At 44.7% G+C, this 19,790-nt stretch overlaps 1 pseudogene across 1 annotated transcript in view; it reads left to right on the plus strand.

The window, feature by feature from the left end:
• Positions 1 to 16,129: 16,129 nt before the first annotated feature.
• Positions 16,130 to 19,790, plus strand: part of LOC310753764 (inositol polyphosphate 5-phosphatase OCRL-like) — a 268,626-nt pseudogene continuing 264,965 nt past the window's right edge. The window contains exons 1-4 of the transcript in view: positions 16,130 to 16,261; positions 16,990 to 17,089; positions 17,197 to 17,447; positions 18,881 to 18,934. The product of the transcript in view is annotated as an inositol polyphosphate 5-phosphatase OCRL-like (transcript). The remainder of the gene's footprint in view (positions 16,262 to 16,989; positions 17,090 to 17,196; positions 17,448 to 18,880; positions 18,935 to 19,790) is intronic.

Raw genomic sequence — 19,790 nt, forward strand, 5'->3', positions numbered from 1 at the left:
TATAGTCTATCACCTTCGTCTGCCACTCTTCCAGCGTGGGTAGTTCTTGTGTCTTCCAATACTTTGCTAAAAGAACTCTTGCTGCTGTTGTAGCATACATAAAGAACGTCCTATCTTTCCTTGGCACCAATTGGCCCACCATGCCCAGGAGAAAGGCCTCTGGTTTCTTATGAAAGGTACACTTAAGTACCTTCTTAATTTCATTATAGATCATTTCCCAGAAGACCTTGATCCTTGGGCACGTCCACCAAAGGTGATAGAAAGTACCTTCAGTTTCATTACATTTCCAGTATTTATTATTGGGCGTATGATAGATTTTTGCAAGCTTGACTGGTGTCATGTACCACCTATAAATCATTTTCATAATGTTCTCTCTTAAGGCATTACATGCCGTAAACTTTATACCGGTAGTCCATAACTGTTCCCAGTCAGCAAACATAATGTCATGACCAATGTCTTGTGCCCATTTAATCATAGCTGATTTAACCATCTCATCCTGTGTATTCCATTTCAACAGCAACTTATACATTCTTGACAGATTCTTAGTATTGGGTTCCAACAATTCTGTTTCTAGTTTTGAACTCTCCACCTGGAAGCCAATTTTCCTGTCCTGTTTGAAAACTTCATTTATCTGGTAATAATGAAGCCAGTCTCTTACTTTTGACTTCAGTTTCTCATAGCTCTGCAATTTCACTTTTCCCTCCTCATGTTCTATAATTTCCCAATATTTTGGCCATTTAGATTCCATATTAAGTTTTTTCACTTCCTTAGCTTCCATTGGTGACAACCACCTAGGGTTAGTTTTGTTTTCCAACAAATCTTTATACCGAATCCAAACATTATATAGTGCTTTCCTGACAATATGGTTTTTGAAACCTTGGTGGATTTTAACCTTGTCATACCATATATATGCATGCCAGCCAAACCTATTATTGAACCCTTCCAGATCCAAAATGTCTGTGTTTTCAAGAAGCAGCCAGTTTTTCAGCCAGCAAAAAGCCGCTGATTCATAATACAATTTTAAGTCCGGCAGGGCAAACCCCCCTCTTTCTTTTGCATCAGTTAATATCTTGAATTTTATTCTGGGCTTTTTGCCCTGCCAGACAAATCTAGATATGTCTTTCTGCCACCTCTTGAAACAATCCATTTTATCCACAATCTGCAATGTTTGAAACAAAAACAACATTCTCGGCAAAACATTCATCTTAATAACAGCAATTCGGCCTAACAAGGAAAGTCTCAAATTTGACCATATTTCTAGATCTTTCTTAACTTCTGTCCAACATTTCTCATAATTGTCTTTAAATAAGTTCACATTCTTAGATGTCAAATTAATCCCCAGGTATTTCACTTTCTTTGCTACCATTAAACCAGTTTCACTATGAAACTTCTCTCTTTCAGCAACTGTTAGATTTTTGTCCAGTACTTTCGTTTTCTGTTTATTCAACTTAAAACCTGCTACTTGACCGAATACTTGTATTAGCTCTAAAACTCTTTTCGTACTAGTGTCTGGCTCTTGTAAAGTTAATACTATATCATCTGCAAACGCTCTCAATTTGTATTGTTTAGCTCCGACCTGAATCCCTTTAACCAGCTGGTCCCCTCTGATCATGTTTAATAAAACCTCCAAGACAGATATAAAAAGTAATGGGGATATTGGGCACCCCTGTCGTGTCCCTTTTTCAATAGCAATATGAACATTGTGTTTTGTGCCTGTGAACTGCACAGTGAATATTTTTATTAGAAAAGAAAACAGCCCGGTGTTTCAGCTTCTCAGAGTTGTTTTATTGAGTGCGCTGCTACAGCTTGTCACACCCAAATCCTCCAAAGGAATCTGCCAAAGTGCTTTTCCAGGCAAAAGGGGGCAGAGGGAGAGAAACCAAGAACCTCAAATTCACTAGACCAGGGATGGGGAATTGTGTGGCCCTCTAGATGTTGTTGGATTCCATCACCCCTGACCGTCGGCCATGCTGGCTGAGGCAGAAGGCCATTGGATCTGGCAATATCTGGGAGCCCACAAGATTCCCAGCCTTCGCCCTACACAAACAACCAGGCACTCAGCTGTGAGGCACGCCTCTTACCGGAGGGAGGGTCACTCCAGAGGCAGCTGTGGCATGAGGGTGCTGGATCATGTCTTTGTGGGCACATCTGAGGATTAAAGAGGACCCCCTAGGACGCATGCTTGGAGATCTTCCTTACCAGGTGGCTCTCTGGCAAAAGCAGAACAGTACTAACGGCCATATGGAACCACACCTCAAAGCTGGATCAGACTTCCCAGATCCTGTAGCCTACATCAGGAGGAAGACTGGGGCAGAGGGGCCTAGAGTGGGAGTCAGAGCTGCTCTTAGGGCTGCATGTCTGAAGCATGGGCAGAAATCTTTGGGTGTGAGGTTGCATGGGGCTGTCTCTTTGTGTTTTGCTGGTGCCAAGCCGCCAGCCAGCGACAGGCAGGCAACCAACTGGCTTCAGGGGCAAGCTCCTTTGCAAAGCTAGTCTGACTTCACCAAATGCAATGGCAGAGTGACCATCCGGCCCGTGTTCTGCTTCGCTGTGAAATTGCGTGTGTTCCTCAACCCAGAGAACCTCTCGTTCAACGTCAAGCTGGTCTAAGGAAGAAAAGCATAAGAGTTAGTCTTGAATCCCCACACACATGTGCTGGGAGATGCCTGCACACCGCACACGTAAAGCACATCTCCTCCCACCCACACCCAAAAAGTCCTGGAAACAATGGTTTGTTAAGGGTGCTGGGAATCGTAGCACTGTGAAAGGAAAACTAAGGTTCTTAGGATTCTTTGGAGGGGGTGGAATGTTGAATACACAGCGGCCACATGGACGGACGGACACACCCACACACCCCAGCATAGCTTCAACGTTTAGCACAAAAAGTCTTCAGCCAGATGTCATGCAACCCTTTGGCAGGGGCAACTTATAATTTTATTGATTTTCCATAACAACAATTAAAAAGGCGGACAATCTTGCAAAGGAGTGTTGCCATTTAAATTGCTGGTGTGACATAGGAACCCGAACAAAGAAAAGGAACCAACTACCCAGAGTCTGCTTCCGATTGCCCTTGTTCTCCTTTTTAAAATAATAATAATAATAATAATAATAATAATAATAATAATATTTATTACTTTTCCAGGAATTTAAACACTACAAAACAAAATAAACCATACAATACAATACAAAAACACTGCATAACATAACATAAAAACACTACATAACACTAACACATTAAACTAACACAACAAAAGAAAAACAATTTAAAACACATCAAGCAATTTCAATATCTTATCTTTCATTCACTTATTTCAACGACCTCCTCACACCTCCCTTTTCGTATTCCACTTCTGTTAATTGTTTCAGAAATTTCTTTCCATCTTCCTCTGTTTTCTATCCTACAATTATCTTAACATATTCTAACCTTATTTTTTCCTTTAATACTCTAATAATCTATTTGTACTTAGTTCCTTATAGCATTTCTACTAAAGCCATATAACTTCATTTCCACATTTTTCTAACATTCATTAATTTTACAGTATTTCTGTAAATAGTCTTTAAACTTTTTCCAGTCTTCTTCCACCGACTCTTCTCCCTGGTCTCGGATTCTGCCAGTCATTTCCGCCAGGGCACAAATTATGTGGCCGTGTTGATTTTGACGCATCTCTTCTGAGTAAAACTCAGTTGACTACTCCTCACAGGATATCATGGAATTGTAGAGTTGGAAGGGACCACAAGAGTCATCTAGTCCACCCCCTGCAATGCAGGAATATTTTGCCCAACGTGGGGCTCAAACCCACGACCCTGAAATGCAGAGTCTCACACTCTACTGACTGAGCTATGGGCAGATATCTTGTTTGATAAATGTGTCCCTTGGAAACATTTTGGTTTTATCCTCTCTGCAGGAGTTGCTATGCCTGATCATTCCATCTAGTTCTGTCGAAAGAGAGGTGGGGGTTGTTTTCTGATTTCTTAATTGTGAATATTTGGGGGGGAGGGGAGGCATGGGTGGAAAGGAGATACTCAGATGGACCAGAGTGAAATGGGGCCGACTGAAATTGGGGCTTCGGGATGGCTTGGGGAATTCTCAAAGTGTCACATCCAAACCAAAACTCTGGGTTGTTGGATGCCCCTGCCTTCTGTCATCATTTGAGCTTTCCTCTGCTTCCCTTTCAAGCAGCTGTCTGGAAGGAGGCCAAAGCCCACTGAAACATAAGAATGATTATAAGAAAGCATTCATTCAACAGCCCGAGTTGAATGAAGACGATGTGCTAGGAGGAGAATGAGCTAATTAAACCATTCTGCAACAAACACACACACACACCAGCATAGCTTCAACGTTTAGCACAAAAAGTCTTCAGCCAGATGTCATGCAACCCTTTGGCAGGGGCAACTTATCATTTTATTGATTTTCCATAACAAACAATTAAAAAGGCGAACAACAACTTGGCGCAGTCGGAGGGAAAATTAAATAACTCATCATGGCTTTGCAACTTCTAAGTTGGAATTGTAATGGACTTAACTCCCCTCAAAAGAGAAAAGGTGTTTTTCATATATTAGGAAAAGAACAATTGGACTTGATTTGTCTTCAGGAAACACATGTAATGAGGCTACACAGGAAAATACTTATCAATAAGAGATTGGGACAAGAATTTATTTCGTCTGACAAGGTTAAAAAGAGAGGAGTGGTGATATATGCAAAAGAGAAATTTTTACCGAAATTAATTTTTAAAGATGAACAAGGAAGATATTTGGCTATTGAAATTCAATTTCAAGGAGAGAAACTTTTGATTGTAGGGGTGTATGCACCAAATGAGGGGAAAGCTGATTTTTTTAAGAAGTTGCATGAGGTACTTTTGGACTATATGGACTATAATATAATCCTGATGGGGGATATGAATGGAGTTGTATCTACAAATATGGATAAGGCACAAAAACAGGTAGTCACTAAAGATGGTAGACTACCAAAAACTTTCTTTGAAATGACTGACAATATGGACTTGATTGACATTTGGAGAACTAAGAACCCTCTGGAGAGAGAGGGAACCTTCTTCTCTGAAGCTAAGATGACATGGACTAGAATTGACCAAATTTGGATTACTAGAGGAATGGCACCAAAGATAAAAAAAGTGGAAATCTGCCCTAAAACTTGCTCTGACCATAATGCTGTAAAGATGGAGATGAAGCAAATAACAACCGGCACCTTTAGATGGAGGATGAATGACGCCCTATTTAGAGATGAAGAAGTACACAGGAAGGCCCAAAAAACTTTGAAAGACTATTTCGAGATAAATATGTCAACAAAGGTTGAAAAAAGAGTAATCTGGGATGCAAGTAAAGCTGTGATGAGAGGGTTTTTGATACAACAGAATGCAATAAAGAGGAGAAGTCGAAATGAGAAAAAAGATAAAATTCTGGAGAAAATAAAAGAAGGGGAGAAAAAATTGAGAGCAAAGCCAAAGTCGCAGGAGATTTTGAGAGAAATAAAACTTTATCAAGTACAATATATGGAATTGATGAACCAGGAAATAGAATGGAAAATTAAACAATTGAGACAGAAGACATTTGAATCAGTGAACAAATGTGGGAAATTACTGGCTTGGCAACTGAAAAAAAGACAAAAATTTAACACCATCACAAATTTGGAAGTAGAAGGAAAAGATATACATAACCCAAATGAGATTAGAAATTGCTTCCAGAGGTACTTCAAACAACTATATGCACAAGGGCCACAGAATGAAATGGACATTGACTGTTTTTTGAAAACAAATGGATTACAAAAAATCTCACAAGAAAGTAAAATAATGCTGAATTGTAAAATATCAGACCAGGAGATAGAAGGTGCCATTCAAAATATGCAATTAGGCAAGTCTCCAGGACCGGATGGGCTGACTTCCAGATACTATAGAGAAAGAGTGGCTACTACAACCTTTGAAGGAAGTCTGCAATGAGATTTTGGAAGAGAAAAGGGCACCAGAATCGTGGAAAGAGGCTTATATTACACTAATACCAAAAACGGAAACTGAAAAGACTCAACTTAAGAACTACCGTCCGATATCCTTACTAAATGTGGATTACAAAATTTTTGCTGACATTTTGGCCAAGAGACTGAAAAAAGTATTGATGGAAGAGATTCATAAGGACCAAGCGGGCTTTCTCCCGGGAAGACATTTGTCTGACAACTTGAGGAACATAATTGATATTTTGGAAAAACTAGAAGTGAACATAAACACTAAAGCAGTTCTGATATTTGTGGACGCGGAGAAAGCCTTTGACAATATTTCTTGGAGTTTTATGAAAAAGAATTTACAGGGTATGGGGGTAGGCCAAGGTTTTGAGAATGGTATTGGTGCAATATATTCTGAACAAAAGGCTAAACTAATTGTAAATAATGTGGTTACGGAACAATTTGAGATAGAGAAAGGGACATGACAGGGATGCCCAATTTCCCCACTGCTCTTCATTTCGGTCCTGGAGGTCCTGCTGAACATGATTAGAAGGGACCGGTTGGTTAAAGGTATACAGGTTGGAGCTAAACAGTATAAATTGAGAGCATTTGCAGATGACCTAGTTTTGACATTACAGGAGCCAGAATCTAGTACCAAAAGAGTTTTAGAACTAATTCAAGAATTTGGCCAAGTGGCAGGATTTAAATTGAATAAGTCAAAAACTAAGGTTTTAGAGAAAAACTTAACACCGATTGAAAGAGGGAAGTTTAAGAATGAAACAGGTTTAACTATTGCGAAGAAAGTGAAATACCTGGGGATTAATATGACAGCAAAAAATGGGAACTTGTTTAAAGATAATTATGAAAAATGTTGGGTAGAAGTGAAAAAAGATTTAGAAATTTGGACAAATTTGAAGCTTTCCTTGCTGGGTCGAATTGCAGCTATAAAGATGAATGTATTGCCTAGAATGTTGTTTTTGTTTCAAACATTGCAAATCGTGGACAAGATGGATTGTTTCAAGAAGTGGCAGAAAGACATTTCTAAATTGTCTGGCAGGGCAAGAAGCCAAGAATAAAATTTAAGATATTAACTGATGCAAAAGAAAGGGGTGGATTTGCCCTGCCAGACTTTAAACTTTATTATGAATCAGCAGCGTTCTGCTGGTTGAAAGATTGGCTACTCCTTGAGAACACAGACATTTTGGATCTAGAAGGTTTTAACAATGTTTTTGGGTGGCATGCATATCTGTGGTATGACAAGGTTAAAGCTCATAAAGCATTTAAAAACCATATTGTCAGAAGAGCATTGTTTAATGTCTGGACAAGATATAAAGATTTACTTGAAAATAAAACCCCAAGGTGGTTATCACCGATGGAAGCGAAGGCTCAGAAAAAGCTCAATATGGAGGCCAAGTGGCCAAAATATTGGGAGATTTTGGAACAAGAAGGTGACAAATTGAAATTGCAGAGTTTTGAGAAACTAAAAGATAAAGTGCGAGACTGGCTTCATTATTTTCAGATAATGGAGGCTTATAATTTGGACAAGAAAATTGGCTTCCAGGTGGAAAAATCCAAGCTAGAAACAGACCTTTTAGAACCCAAAACTAAGATACTATCAATAATGTATAACTTGCTGTTGAAATGGAATACTCAGGATGAAACGGTTAAATCTGCTATGATTAAATGGGCACAAGATGTTGGACATAACATTATGTTTGCTGACTGGGAACAGTTGTGGACCACAGGTATGAAATTTACGGCATGTAATGCCTTAAGAGAAAATATTATGAAAATGATATATAGGTGGTACATGACCCCAGTCAAGCTTGCCCGATAATAAATGTTGGAAATGTAAAGAAAATGAAGGTACATTTTTTCACCTTTGGTGGACGTGCCCTAGGATTAAGGCTTTCTGGGAGATGATATATAATGAAATGAAAAAGGTATTTAAATATACCTTTGTGAAGAAACCAGAGGCCTTTCTCTTGGGCATGGTCGGCCAATTGGTGTTAAAAAAGGATAGAATTTTCTTTATGTATGCTACAACAGCAGCAAGAATACTCATCGCAAAGTATTGGAAGACGCAAGATCTACCCACTCTGGAAGAATGGCAGACAAAGTTGATTGACTTTATGGGATTGGCAGAATTGACTGGCAGAATCCGTGACCAGGGAGAAGAATCGGCAGAAGAAGAATGGAAGAAATTCAAAGACTATTTGCAAAAATATTGTAATATTAAGGAATATTGAGTGATGTTGGATTGAAATTAAGGGGTTATCAGCTGTAATGGTAAAAAAGAATATGAAAAAATAGTTCTTTTTTGTATATAAGTAAAAGTATAAGTTACAATAATTTAAGAAGATGGATAGAAAATAAGGTTTTTAGCTGTAATGCTATGAGATAAGGATTTGCTGGATGAACAATTTGAACTGGAATACAAGAAGGGGAGGCATGAGGAGGTCAGGGAAATATGTTATTGAAAAATAAGTTATGAAATTTATGTGTTTTTAATATTCTTTCTTTTTAATTTTTTTCCTTTTTTTCTTTGTTTGTATAAAATGGAAAATCTTAATAAATATCTTCTTAAAAAAACAAACAAAAAACAAACAATTAAAAAGGCGGACAATCTTGCAAAGGAGTGATGCCATTTAAACTGCTGGTGTGACGTAGGAACCCGAACAAAGAAAAGGAACCAACTACCCAGAGTCTGCTTCCGATTGCCCTTGTTCTCCACCTCCCTCTATGCTAATCAGCCGCAAACAAGAGTTCAGATTTGAAAGCCTTGTTATCACCTCATTCCCTTCAATTAGCCAGCTGCTCTGGCAGATGACATCAGTTCCTTCCCGCTCCCAATATTCCTGCTCCTAACCTGGTTAGCCATAGCCCGGAAGCTGAATCTCAGGGGAACGCCTTTGGGCTGGGAAGGGCTCATCTTTTCTGGGCCTCTTCTCCCCCTCAGGAAGGGGTGCTTGGCTCCTGGCCTGTGAAATGCGCTCAAAATGTAAAGATGCCTTCTTTCCAGGGAGCCAAGGGAGAAGGGGGGAATTTGAAATACCTCCAAACCTTCCCACTTCAGAGATGCAGGAGTTGTGTCACCTCCAACTTCCTCAGGGATGAAGCAGCTTCAAATATATAAAAGGATGTCACATAGAGGAGGGAGAAAGGTTGTTTTCTGCTGCTCCAGAGAAGCGGACACGGAGCAATGGTTCCAAACTACAAGAAAGAAGATTCCACCTAAACATTAGGAAGAACTTCCTGACAATAAGAGCTGTTCGGCAGTGGAATTTGCTGCCAAGGAGTGTGGTGGAGTCTCCTTCTTTGGAGGTCTTTAAGCAGAGGCTTGACAGCGATATGTCAGGAGTGCTCTGATGGTGTTTCCTGCTTGGCAGGGGGTTGGACTCGATGGCCCTTGTGGTCTCTTCCAACTCTATGATTCTATGATTCTATGAAAACGAAACATCCCACCTGGGCACGGTTTCTGAGAGAGCAACAGCAGAAGACCCAGACTCTGGCAAGATGAGCATTTGCCCAGTGGATTCTGGCCGGTCCATGAGGGCAGACAAGGGATGGCTGCGGTGGCCGCCAGCCCCTTCTCACTCCATCTCAGATACAGAACGCATTTGCTCTGCCACTCCTTGGCTCTGGCGCCACCTACTGTTGGCCTCCTTGCCTTCCACCCTCCCAGTCCCAATGAGCACCATCCACCCCTGGTCCAGAGGTGCAGAGCAGTAGTTAGGTGATCTTGCGCCCCGGCAGAACCGTCCAGATTCTGCCCCCAGCCACGGACAAGTTAGCTCTTCTTTCTGCCTCTCCTCCAACCCCCCCCCCCTCCACACATTCAATTCACCCTGGAAATACAAGTATCGAAAAGTAAAATGTTAGAGGTCCCCCCCCCATAGCAATATAATTGGATTCAGCTAGCTGGTCAGTCTACTTTCGGTTTCACTCCTGGCTCCTTGTTAAATTAATACTGCATCAGAAACTTCCCAAGCAGATATCCAAAGTTCTTTGGCATTTCTCCAGTTGTTAATGAGATGTTTCTTCTAGTCCAGGGGAGTCTTTTGATCTTCCAGGAAACCAAGAGTCGAAAGCATTGATTTTCCTTTTTTTCTTTTTCCAGTCATTTCCACACAGTTAGTCATTATTAGAGTTATTAAAACCTTACTATATTAACAAATGCAATTTTTTTAGTCTCCCTTGCTTTCCTGGTGACCTTCAGCTTAAACACAAACTGCTCTGGAGTGAGAAAAACCCATCACACTCAAAAAGCCCAGCTGGAGGGACCTGGAAGTGTGCGCGGAAGAGCAATTTTGTAGTGGGTTTGTTGCACAGGAGCACCAAGTTCACTTACTGGCTGATTCAGATTGAATCCCATTCAAAAAGAGTGCAATGGCGTGTTTTTCAGCTAGCCACCCGGCTGCTGCAACTATTCCCTGGGTGCCACCACACTGTCCTGTCTCTGTGTTTGGAAGGGAATGGGAGCTATGCTACCCCCGGAGACACTCCACTCCTTCTTCCTTAGCTGTGTTGCTCAACAGTTGAGGCAACCTTCACAGTTCTGGGATGCCGAGGAAGCGAAATCCAATAGTCACGTTCATCTGTACTGGCTCAGTATGACCTATTTTGACAGGTGCTGCCTTTCATATTCACGCCCAAGAGCCTTTCTGCTCCAGAGATCTGGGGCTGAACCCGGGATCTGCACGCCAAGGCTGCAGTAAGAAAGAGCCCCAGTTGACGCGCCGGGCATCCCTGGTTCCCCCTCGGCAGTGGCAGCGCAGGCGGCAGTCTCAGCAGCCCGGAGCCAGCCTGGTAGTGCACTTGGCTCTGGCTGGCTTCAGGAGCTGCTCTTTGCCGTGGCACCCACCATTTTGCCTCGCCGGAAGTCCCCATGTGATGTGTCTTGTGCCGTTGAACCAATCACGCAACATTCCTTCCCTACTAATAAATCTACAACACTTAAAATATAAATTTGGGTCCCTTATATGACATCCGGGGACATTCCGGGGACGGATTTTGTTGGGGACAGATTTGTAAATCCGGGGACTGTCCCCGGGAGACGGGGACATCTGGCAATCATTCCGTAATAGGGCTTCTCCTGCCTTTGCCAGTATGTCAGCCTTCTCAGCCTCCTTAAAGAGGGCGTTCAGAAGCACTTGTACGTCTGGCCATATGGGATTGTGAGTGGAGAAGGTGGCGCAGTCTGGATGAGTCCCTCTGTCTTGCTCTTTGGTCACTGTGACCGAGCACCATTTGGGGCCGATCAGGATCTATGGGGAAGGGGATCCACCCAGAAGTTGTGGAGGGAACGGGAAGAGAAACTTGGTCAAGAGACTGGCTCATGTCAGAAGGAGGCCTGACTGCATCCTTGGCGAAGCCCAGGGCAGGGCACGAAAGGCAGTCTCTATAAGGACTTGGTTTGGGGTCTCCTCCTCCCTCCTGCGTGGGGGGGGGTGAGCACCCTGTTGCAACAGTTAATAAAGATCTGGCTTACTAGCTGCTATATGGGACTCTATATGGGCTCTGAGGTACCCAGAAGGGAAAAGGAACCCCCAGTCCCCACCCCCTTGCAGCTGACCCCTTGCTGCTATCTGCTTGGCAGGGTATTGAGGAGGCATCCTGCTAGCCAAAGGAGAAATGGACTTAGTTGTGTATGTGCAATTCACATTTGTAGTGTTCTAAATATGTACAAAGCAACCTTGCTGGGGGATGTGGATGAGGTTAACCCTTTCTCTCCCTGCCATGGTCCCAACCCAAATCTTTGAAGCTGCTGTATTTCAAGGGAAGATCCCTTGGACCCCCTGGCAGAGAGAAAGACTTCGACTCCCTCCTCCCAGCCATCCCAGCAGCCCACAGGCTTCCCCTTGGCTGCTTCTAAGGTAATAAACAACCACCAATTAATACCATGCCTACTTTGGATCTGAGAATTAAGAAGATCACCTGCCAAGAAGAATACACAGCTATTTCTCCCCCTCAAGGTACCTTGTATTCCTCGACAGCCCCTTCCAGAGGAATCACCTCGTGGTGTTGGTGCTTCTTGGGTCTGCCCCAAACCACACAGATGGGGGCTTCATCCTCCTTGCAAAAGAGTTTCAGGGGCTCCTGGTGCTTCTCACAGACTCCTCCTTTTCCTCTGGAAGACTGAGAGTCTTGGCTACTTCGACAAAGGTAGCCAATTGCCGATTGCGGACGAGGCTCCTTCTCTGGACTCCAACTCGGCCTTGAGGACAGGAAGCCAGCCTCCTTTTTGCCCCGCTGCACTGGATCAGGCCGGACCGGCAGAAGTTGTGCCCACACTCTGGGATGGTCCTTGTGTCGTAAGAGAGTCAGGGTCAGAGAGGGGAATGAAGGAGAAGGACCCTACCAATATCAAATAGATCGTATTCTGCCTTCACACCCTACAAGAAGGTCAACGGTGCCTTGGGGAATGGATCCTTTTTCGCTGTATCAAATTGTATCCTTTTTGCTGTATCTTTCTCATTGACTTTAAGAATGGATATGAATGCATTTTTCGACTGAAATGTATTTTTCCTCAAAATGCTGTACTTTTCTAAATGTATCCAAATGGGTTTTTGTATTTCCCCCCGATGTCATCGCCTAGAGAATGTTCCTTAAATGTAACAATCACTTGTTCCAAATGTATTTGATTCAAATGTATTCGAGTGTATACTTTTATGGGGAAACGTAGCTAGGAAAATGTGCCGAGATATATATATATATATATATATATTGCTTATAGTGCCTTTGAACGGTCAACGTTCCACCCTCTATCCTTTCACGAGCTGCCAAAAACACTCTCCACACCACACTGCCATCTACTGGGTCTACAAATGATACCATGAATACACACAAATACAAGCTCTCAAATAAATTAGTTTTCTTTTCGCATAAGTATGCACACCCGAATTGATAGCTATGCAGAACAGGATTTCCCCCCCTCCCTCCATCGGATAGCTGCCTGCGCGGCTGTCTTTGAGGGGGGTGGAGGGAGGAACGGGCGGGATCGACATCGGATAGCTGCCTGCCTGCCTGCCTGAACATGCCGTGCCCCCGGGGGGCGCTGCGACCGGCGCCCATTGAGAAGGAACAAGACAGGAAAAGGAAAGAAATGGGAGAGGTTTTTGTAAGGCCCCACTTTTCAAATGGTGTCCTGTTGTGTGGTCGGAAAGTACTCTTTATTGTTTGATTTATATAATAATTTGGGTTAATGTCAGAATAAAAGCGAGTTCCTTCAAAATAACACATTCCTTTTTATCTTACCAATTTCTCATATTGTAAGAAGCGGAAGAAGAAACCATAGAGAGCATTCATATTTTCCTTCTGATCAATGAAGTCAAACGTTACAATTATCCATTTTAGAATGAGCACCTATAGGGAGAAGACAGATCTCAGTAAGCCAAAGCAAGGCCAAGACAACAAACCCCTTCTGGAATATGGTCAGCGTGTACAACATCTAGCTGAATCATCACCAGGATAACTAAGTCAGACTGGGGGAAATATCATTCTTCAGAACCAAGACATCATTACCATGCTTTCCAAGTTACCTGAAAGTCACTAGAACACTTGCGAGCACAGAGCCAAGACACAGCTGAAATAAGAGAATCCTCTGTTATTACGGAAATGGGAATCAGAGTCTTCAGTAGCCTAGTGCTTATCACTGTGCCTGCAAGACATTGAAAGACACTGCTTAACATGCTTAACATCTTCACTCTTGATAATTTCTCACAAGCTCGAAGCAGCTCCGGTTCTTGTTAAGGGAGAAGGCAGGGCAATGCAGCTCCGTTGACATACTTTGCTGCCAAGGGGAAAGAGAACCCAAAACATGTTTTCTTTACCAAGCTTGGCACTGAGTGCGATGTTCAGCAAGTTATGAATTTCTTCTGGTGCCAAGCCTCTCTCTTGCGCAATCTTTTCCACAGCCTCCAAAGGACTCTGCAAAGCTCCCTGATTCCGTGAGGCACTATCTTGAATTAGAAAAAAGTCAAAGTGTGATCCAAATCCATTCGAAAAACCATCCTCATGCATGATGGCCTGTCCAATAACACGGCCAGTGGCGTAGCGTGGGTTGTCAGCACCCGGGGCAAGGCAAGTAATTTGTGCCCCCTAACCCGTGGATTTGCGCCCCCTAACCCGTGAATTTGCGCCCCCTAACCCGTGGATTTGCCCTAACCCCCAGATGTTGCGCCCGGTGCGGCCGGCCCCCCCTGCACCCCCCACGCTACGCCACTGAACACGGCCAGTGGAAGTGATGATATTCCAGCTGAACTATTAAATTTTGTTAAAGATGATGCTGTTAAGGTGCTACACGCAATATGCCAGCAAGTTTGGAAAACTCAGCAGTGGCCAGAGGATTGGAGAAGACCAGTCTACCTCCTTTAGAGGAAAAGGCCTTGAGGGGAGGACCTGTTGCCTCCACAATCCTTCCTAAACATGCATAAGCTGAGAGGTGGTGCTGTGGGGAGGCAGGAACATTTTCCTGCAGTTAAGTATTTTCTAAGTTCCTTTCCCGAAACTTCCCCAAACGGATCTGAAGCCTCTCTAACCTCAGAAGTCTTTTCCTCTCTCGGGAATTCTGGGATTCGAGGATAACTTCATGGAGAAGGAAAGAAACCTGCAGAATCAGCAAATGAGTGCCCGCCGGGAGCCTCCACCCCCACCGCTGCCACCAAGCAGGCTGTAAGTTGCCTTAGAGGTGTACTGTGCCCTCCCGCCTCCTTGCTCTTAAGGACTACTTGAGTTCTGTTCTCATCTCCCTGAGGCGTATCCGTGACAAGGACAGCATGAGCAAGAAGCAACCCCAATGACCCACACTATGCGCAAGCTCTTTGTGCCTTCCACACATACGCAGTCCGGACAGAGAGAGGGACTCATCAAGCACATCCTCGCCAAGAGAGAGAAGGCATATGTCAACACCCAGAATTTCAGGTCAGATCATGCAAAAGTGCAAACACCATGCAAAGACCAGTGGAACCTGTATCAGAGTTGGGGCTGGAGTAAACGACATCTACATGACAGCTTTATTGTTGGGTGCCAGACAAAGTCTGTCCTGTTCACTCAGGCCACATGGGTGGGTAATGGAAAGTATTAGTTGTGGTGGGCAATTTCCCTTGGTGCCACATACTGAACCGTGGCTTCATATTATGAGCAGGACGGCAGCCTCTCCTCCAGGTTTGCACACCTCTCCCCCACCCCAAGCCTATTGGGAAGCTTCCACTTGGATTTTAAATTAACCACAGTTTGGTGTGTCCAGATCCTATGGTGGTTCATTTTACCAGCTTTGTAAACCCACGATTGGAAGTTGGCTTGTTTCAATGAGCCATGGTTCAAATGAAGCGGTTTGTGCAGCTTCAGACATTGTGACAAGATGCAGTTAATCCAAAACTGAAGCAAAACCTTTGGAACGCCTCCTAAAAGCTGTGCTGGAGGACAGGGAGGTGTGACCCCCCCCAACACTTGGTGTGGGTCATCCTTATAGTGCTAAGCTTACTACTTCAAACAAAGTTTTTGCTTTGGTTATTTCCTCGTACCGTTAGTAGTACCCAGTGGCCATTTTTTTTTCATGTCTGCTTTTATGATATGTTTATCAGTATGTGGTTAGCAGCTTCAGATCCTACTGTTTTACAGAGGCTGTTTAGCTTGCTCTTTTTACCCCTTTACTAGACAGGCTGTATTTCTGTGCTGTTTTCAGAGTGGGGAATGCCCATTCCTTCATGGCCAGCATGGAAACACAGAAGGCTAGCCATTTAGGAGGTTTGCAAAGAGGACAAGGGTGTTACGGGGTAATCTTCTAGCAAACAAGCTTGGCACAGCAGATCTGAGAGGTGGTTTTCTGCTCCCGGAAAGCCAGCCTGGAAACCAGGTTGCCAGGTGAAGGAAGAAGGGAGAGATCAACCAACTCACTTGCCTTCAAAGAATTTCTGGTTGCCTGTGGCTACTGGGATAGTGCTTAAATATCAGGCTGGCTGACACATCTTAAAAAATACAAGGAAAAAGCTTTTTTTCTTTCATTAGCAAAGCTCCTTTGGGGCCCAGAATAGCTAAGCTGAGGAAGAAGTGGCTGGTATTATTTGTTTGTTCTTGGTCCTGATCTTGCCTGCCCTTGCACACTCCGGTTGTCTTTGCATATTTAACCAGCACGTCTGTTCCGATTGGAGTCCTATTCCTGCAGTTCCACATCCTTCTCTTTGGCACTTGGGCATTCGGTTCCAGGAGCTGGACCTGAGCACAGAGGCTTTCTTCTACTTGGACTCGACAAAGGAGCAAGAGTGGCTGACAGCTGTGGAAAAGGCTTTGTGTTCCAAATCCAAGTACAAGAAAGTAAGTCCAACCCCACCCATTTCTTCAGCAACCAGACAGCTGTCAGGAGCTGGAGTGAGGAGGAGGAGGAGGAGGAGGAGGAGGAGGAGGTCAGCAAGAAAAAAACACCTGGTGTCAGTGGTGTTTTATTCAAAAGAAGCCAACATTCTTTATTCAAAGAAACCCAAACCGTGCAGGCCTCGTGATCACAGAAACCTTTCCCAACAGGTCTTGCCCCAGTGAGGTAGTTGTGAAGGCTGAAGGTTGCTACCCTCCCACCACTCTCTGAAGTCTCCTCCTCCCCCTGGTCCTTCCCAAGCAACCTGAGACTCTGACACCTTGCCTGTCTTTGCTCCCTCCTCTTAATTTCTCTGTGTTCTGGGAGACCAGCAGGGAGGGGAGCTGATCACAGCAGGATGGGGAGACCCCCTGGCTTCTTCAGCAGCCTGCCTGATCTCTGCCTCTTGACCCCCGCCTCCAGCCTCCACTTCTGCCTCGGATTCTGGACTGCTGTTTGCCACAGAATCTTCCTGCCCTCCTGCCTCTTCAGTTTCCAACACCTCCTCTTGCTCACAGTCTGCTCCCTCTTCTCCCTCGGACGACCCCCCACCAGTTCCCTGGCTCTGAGCCTTCTTCCCTTGGGGGATCCCCAGTTGGTGCCACCTGCCACTCCTATCTGCATCCAGCCGGCCCAGGACAGCAAGCAATGAACAGAGCTGGTAGACATCCCAGTACCTTGCATCTTCTAGGTGCAGCTGGTGCTCATCTTTGTCAGGAAGGACCAGCTCAGCCGCATCAAGGAAGTGATGAGGGAGACAGTGGGCACAGGCATCATGGGGAAGATGGGGAGTAGACCCTGACAGCGGAATTCCCTACGTCGATCTTTCTGTCTGTCTATCTGTTTTTCTAATCTCTGCCAACCAGTTTCCCCCTCTTTCCTGCTTGCTCACTAACAGCCATCTTTGCTCCGCCCCTGCAGGGTAACAAGGGGTGCGTGGCCGTGAGGCTTGTCTGCAACAATACCAGTTTCGGCATGGTCAATTCCCACCTTGCTGCCCACGTGGAAGACTTTGGGCGCCGAAACGAGGATTACAAGGATATCTGTGCCCAGATGAGCTTCCTGCCCCCTGACCAGGGTCTGCCGCAGCTGACAATCATGAAACACGAGTGCGTTTCGAGGGCTTGGAGGGAGAGAGCCTTGGCTGATGTAACTTGTTGGTCTCCGCTATCTGGAGAAGCAAACTGAGTCATGTTTCTGTAACTTTCCTGCCTGTGTGTAGCTCAGGGTAGGCAGCATTTGTTATTGTTTAGTCGTTTAGTCGTGTCCGCCTCTTCATGACCCCCTGGACCAGAGCACGCCAGGCCCTCCTGTCTTCCACTGCCTCCCGCAGTTTGGTCAAACTCATGCTGGTAGCTTCGAGAACACTGTCCCACCATCTCATCCTCTGTCGTCCCCTTCTCCTTGTGCCCTCCATCTTTCCCAACATCAGGGTCTTTTCCAGGGAGTCTTCTCTTCTCATGAGGTGGCCAAAGTACTGGAGTCTCAGCTTCAGGATCTGTCCTTCCAGTGAGCACTCAGGGCTGATTTCCTTCAGAATGGAGAGGTTTGATCTTCTTGCAGTCCATGGGACTCTCAAGAGTCTCCTCCAGCACCAGAATTCAAAAGCATCAATTCTTTGGTGATCAGCCTTCTTTATGGCAGGCAGCATAGTGCTCTCCAAATGTTGATAGACCAAAATTCCCATAATTGCTAAGAATTGGCCTTGCTGACTGGGGCTCATGAGAGTTCCACTTCAGCAACACCAGGAGGGTGCAGTGTCGGCGATCCCTGCTGCTGCAGCTGCACCACTAAGGTTTCTACTAGAGCAGCCAGTAGAGAGCAAGATAAACCGAGTGGCAGAGATGTATTAGATTAGATTATAGCAAATGTGGGCAACTTCTCCAGTGATCGGGGTGGGAGTTGCAGTTTGTTAAGGGCAGTAACGCGAAAGCAGAGCGGCCATTTTGCATGGAGAAGGTTCCCGGCTCAGTCACCAGTGTGTGCAGATCGGGCTGGGCATGATCTCTGCCTGAAAGCTGCTGCCAGTCCTGAGCTTGATGGGTCAATGGTCTGCCTCAATATAAGGTAGCTTCCTATGTTCCTGTGTACTACAGCAGGGTTTGGAGGTCCACAAGCGCCCTGCCCATGAATTCAAGAACCAGGGGAAATTCTAAAAGTCTTTGCTGAAAGGACATCAACGCAGGGGCCAGGTGAACCTCTTTGGGAGATTATTTTGAAAGGTCAGGTGCCATGACTGAAAAGGCCCTGCCATACTTGAAAGAGCAGGAGTTCCCTGGGAAAGGGCTGCCCCTGCTAAAGATTCTAGTCAGTAGAGAAGCAGTGCAAAAATAAGTGGGCCTTCTTCTGGTACCCTTTTCCCAAACCTTGAAACACTTGAAAGGCCAAATGGGATGCTCTGAATTGGGCCTGGAAGCAGTTCAAGAGCCAGTCTAGTTCACAGAGCACTAGCCTAATATGATCATACTGCCCAATCCTAGTTATCAGTCTTACTACATATTGCAGGAAGTGGCAGCAGGCTGCCCCCCGACCCCCGACCCCGTGAGCTAGCCTGTAGCTGTGGTTGCTTTGCTTTTTTCCAGCATTGTCATCTGATCACTAAAAATGAGCTTCAGAGACTTCTGACCTACGACCAGGTGAGAGACATCTTTGTGTTATATGTGGTGGTTTAGGATTTTGCCCTGTTTATTTCCTTTGTCTGGGATACCCCAGCCTAGGCTAGAGAAACCACTTTCAGGCAGTTAGGAGCAAAGTGTAGCTATAACATAGGATGACTGCGACTTCTACAAATGCTTTTTAAGGTTGCAGGTTTGTGCAACCTGAATTAGAAGCAAGTCCCAATTAAGTTGGAGGGTTGCCTTGGAATAAGTAGGACTGCTCTGCAGTTTCCCAGTTAGAGGGCTTTCCTAGCTCAGCACACGCTCCAGATATTGTTGGACTCCCATCAGCCCCAGCATAGCTGCTGTCCAGCAATATCTAAAGGTCTAAGGTTTCCTGCTCTAGGTTTTGCATCTGTCTGGAAAATCTGTGTTGCTCACATATTCTTATCAGCAGATACTTCCATTAATAATAATAATAATAATAAATTTTTATTTATATCCCACCCTCCCCAACCGAAGCTGGGCTCAGGGCGGCTAACAACGATCAAAATAATCCAACATTCTAAAAACATTCATTATAAAATTAATTAAAATCAAATTGATGGCAACCATTAAGCAAAATTCTGTGCAGATTGCCAGAGGAGGGGGTCAGGCTGCGCCCTGACCAAAGGCCTGGTGGAACAGCTCTGTCTTGCAGGCCCTGCGGAAAGATGTCAGGTCCCGCAGGGCCCTAGTCTCTTATGACAGAGCATTCCACCAGATTGGAGCCACGGCCGAGAAAGCCCTGGCTCTAGTTGAGGCCAGCCTAACCTCTCTGTGGCCTGGGATCTTCAGGATGTTTTTATTTGCAGACCGTAAATTTCTCTGTGGGACATACCAGGAGAGGCGGTCC

Source organism: Podarcis filfolensis, assembly GCF_964270895.1.
Source record: "Podarcis filfolensis genome assembly, chromosome: W".
Classification (NCBI taxonomy): Eukaryota; Metazoa; Chordata; class Lepidosauria; order Squamata; family Lacertidae; genus Podarcis; species Podarcis filfolensis.